This window comes from Bison bison, unplaced genomic scaffold (genome assembly GCF_000754665.1).
Source record: "Bison bison bison isolate TAMUID 2011002044 unplaced genomic scaffold, Bison_UMD1.0 scf7180017864094, whole genome shotgun sequence".
NCBI lineage: Eukaryota > Metazoa > Chordata > Mammalia > Artiodactyla > Bovidae > Bison > Bison bison.
Genome location: NW_011494666.1, coordinates 1,817,640 through 1,821,708, shown reverse-complemented (window position 1 = coordinate 1,821,708; position 4,069 = coordinate 1,817,640). Strand labels below are relative to the sequence as shown.

At 42.4% G+C, this 4,069-nt stretch overlaps 1 protein-coding gene across 6 annotated transcripts in view; it reads right to left on the bottom strand.

The window, feature by feature from the left end:
* The window catches only part of APP (amyloid beta (A4) precursor protein), a 313,659-nt gene that overhangs the window by 145,192 nt on the left and 164,398 nt on the right, over positions 1 to 4,069 (bottom strand). The gene's annotated exons all lie outside the window — the stretch shown is intronic.

Genomic DNA, 4,069 nt, shown 5'->3' with positions numbered 1-4,069 from the left:
GGACTGCAAGGAGATCCAGCCAGTCCATCCTAAAGGAGATCAGCCCTGGGTGCTCATTGCAAGGACTATGCTGAAACTCCAATACTTTGGCCACCTGATGTGAAGAACTGACTCCTTGGAAAAGACCCTGATGCTGGGGAAGATTGAAGGCAGGAGGAGAAGGGGATGTCAGAGGATGAGATGGTTGGATGGCATCACTGACTCAATGGACATGAGTTTGAGTAAACCCCGGGAGTTGGTGATGGACAGAGAGGCCTGGTGTGCTACAGTCCATGGGGTTGCAAAGAGTCGGATACGACTGAGTGGCTGAACTGAACTGAATGGAGACCATAAAAAGATCAGTGGTTGGTGGGAGTCTGGAGTGAGGAAGGAAGGCATAAACAGGTAGAACAGAGGGGATCTGAGGGGCAGTGAGACTGTTCTGTAAGACACAGTATCAGAGACGATATAGAATAGTCCAACTTACAAGCATGCATTTGTGAAAACCCATAGAACTGTACAACACAAAACATGAGCCCTAAAGTAAACTATGGATTTTATTAATGATGTATCAATATTGGTTCAAGTGTACAATACCAAAGCAAAGTGTTAATAAATGGCTGAGGGAAGGCTCTGTATTTCCTGTTAAAATTTTTTCTAAACATAAAATTGCTCTTAACAATAAAGTCTATTAAAAAGTTTGGGTGGGGGACACCAAAATGAAGTTTACTGTAATACTGGCATTACTTTTTGTTAAACATGCGAAAATACCACAAAGCGCCTGCATGGTAGACATTCAATACGTGGATGTGGAAACTGGTTCAAAATTACTATTGAATGTTTACACTGAAAATGAAAGGGGAAGAAGAAATTGGTTTTTCCAGTAGTCATGTACGGAATGTGAGAGTTGGACCATAGGAAGGATGAGTGCTGAAAAATAAAATAGATGCTTTTGAATTGTGCTGCTGGAGAAAACTCTTGAGAGTCCACTGGACAGCAAGATCAAACCAGTCATTCCTAAAGGAAATCGACCCTGAATATTCACTAGAAGGACTGATGCTGAAGCTCCAATAATTTGACCACCTCACATGAACAGCTGACTCACTGGAAAAGACCCTTATGACTAACCTCGTGGCTCAGGCGATGAAGAGTCTGCCTGCAATGCAGGAAACCTGCATTTGATTCCTGGGTTGGGAAGATCCCCTGGAGAAGGAAATGGCAGTCCACTCCAGTATTCTTGGTTGGAAAATCCCAAAGACAGAGGAGGCTGGAAGGCTACAGTTCATGGGGTTTCAAAGAATAATTTGGCAAACTGGAAGTGGTCAAGCAGGGGATGAAAAGAGTGAACATAGACTTTCTAGGAATTGGCGAACTAAGATGGACTGGAATGGGTGAATTTAACTCAGATGACCATTATATCTACTACTGCAGGCAGGAATCCCTTAGAAGAAATGGAGTAGCCATCATGGTCAACAAAAGAGTCCAAAATGCAGTACTTGGATGCAATCTCAAAAACGACAAAATGATCTCTGTTCATTTCCAACGCAAACCATTCAATATCACGGAGGTAATCCAAGTCTATGCCCCAACCAGTAACACTGAAGAAGCTGAAGCTGAACAGTTCTATGAAGACCTACAAGACCTTCTAGAACTAACACCCCAAAAAGATGTCCTTTTCATTATAGGGGACTGGAATGCAAAAGTAGGAAGTCAAGAAATATCTGGAGTAACAGGCAAATTTGGCCTTGGAGTACAGAATGAGGCAGGGCAAAGGCTAACAGAGTTCTGCCAAGAGAATGCACTGGTCGTAGCAAACACCCTCTTCCAACAACACCAGAGAAGACTCTACACATGGACATCACCAGATGGTCGACACTGAAATCAGATCGATTATATTCTTTGCAGCCAAAGATGGAGAATCTGTATACAGTCAGCAAAAACAAGACTGGGAGCTGACTGTGGCTCAGATCATGAACTCCTTATTGGCAAATTCAGACTGAAATTGAAGAAAGTGGAGAAAACCACTAGACCATTCAGGTATGACCTAAATGACTATATTTGACATATAGTCATTTGACATAAAGTTGACATAAAGTCAAATCCCTTATGACTATACAGTGGAAGTGAGAAATAGATTTAAGGGATTAGATCTGGTAGAATGCCTGATGAACTATGGACGGAGATTCGTGACATTGTACAGGAGACAGGAATCAAGACCATCCCCAAGAAAAAGAAATGCAAAGAAGCAAAATGGCTCTCTGAGGAGGCCTTACAAATAGCTGTGAATAGAAGGGAAGTGAAAAGCAAAGGAGAAAATGAAAGATACACCCATTTGAATGCAGAGTTCCAAAGAATAGCAAGGAGAGATAAGAAAGCTTTCTTCAGCAATCAATGCAAAGAAATAGAGGAAAACAATAGAATGGAAAAGACTAGAGATCTCTTCAAGAAAATTAGAGATACCAAGGGAACATTTCATGCAAAGAGGGGCTCGATAAAGGACAGAAATAGTATGGACTTAACAGAAGCAGAAGATATGAAGAAGAGGTGGCAAGAATACACAGAAGAACTGTACAAAAAAGATGTTCATGACCCAGATAATCATGATAGTGTGATCACTGACCTAGAGCCAGACATCCTGGAATGTGAAGTCAAGTGGGCCTTAGAAAGCATCACTACGAACAACGCTAGTGGAGGTGATGGAATTCCAGTTGAGCTATTTCAAATCCTAAAAGATGATGCTGTGAAAGTGCTGCACTCAATATGCCAGCAAATTTGGAAAACTCAGCAATGGCCACAGGACTGGAAAAGGTCAGTTTTCATTCCAATCCCAAAGAAAGGCAATGCCAAAGAATACTCAAACTACCGCACACTTGCACTCATCTCACACTCTAGTAAAGTAATGCTCAAAATTCTCCAAGATAGGCTTCAACAATACGTGAGCTGTGAACTTGCAGATGTTCAAGCTGGTTTTAGAAAAGGCAGAGTAACCAGAGATCAAATTGCCAACATCTGCTGGATCATTGAAAAAGCAAGAGAGTTCCAGAAAAACATCTATTTCTGCTTTATTGACTATGCCAAAGCCTTTGACTTTGTGGATCACAATAAACTGTGGAAAATTCTGAAAGATATGGGAAAACCAGACTACCTGACCTGCCTCTTGAGAAACCTATATGCAGGTCAGGAAGCAACAGTTAGAACAGGATATGGAACAACAGACTGGTTCCAAATAGGAAAAGGAGAACGTCAAGGCTGTATATTGTCACCCTGCTTATTTAACTTCTATGCAGAGTACATCATCAGAAATGCTGGGCTGGAGGAAGCACAAGCTGGAATCAAGATTGCTGGGAGAAATATCAATAACCTCAGATATGCAGATGACACCACCCTTATGGCAGAAAATGAAGAAGAACTAAAGAGCCTCTTGATGAAAGTGAAAGAGGAGAGTGAAAAAGTTGGCCTAAAGCACATATTCCGAAAACTACGATCATGGCATCCGTTGCCATCACTTCATGGCAAATAGATGGGGAAACAGTGGAAACAGTGGTGACTTTATTTTTCTGGGCTCTGCAGATGGTGACTGCAGCCATGAAATTAAAAGACACTTACTCCTTGGAAGGAAAGTTATGACCAACCTAGATAGCATATTCAAAAGCAGAAACATTACTTTGTCAACAAAGGTCCGTCCAGTTTAGGCTATGGTTTTCCCAGTGGTCATGTATGGATGTGAGAGTTGGCCTACAAAGAAAGCTGAGTGCAGAAGAATTGATGCTTTTGAACTGTGGTGTTGGAGAAGACTCTTGAGAGTCCCTTGGATGGCAAGGAGATCCAACCAGTTCATTCTAAAGGAGATCAGTTCTGGGTGTTCACTGGAAGGACTCATGTTGAAGCTGAAACTCCAGTACTTTGGCCACCTTATGGGAAGAGCTGACTCATTTGAAAAGACTCTGATGCTGGGAAAGGTTGAGGGCAGGAGGAGAAGGGGACGACAGAGGATGAGATGGTTGGATGGCATCACCGACTCAATGCCATGGGTTTGGGTGGACTCCGGGAGTTGGTGATGGACAGGGAGGCCTGGTGTGCTTGTGGTTGG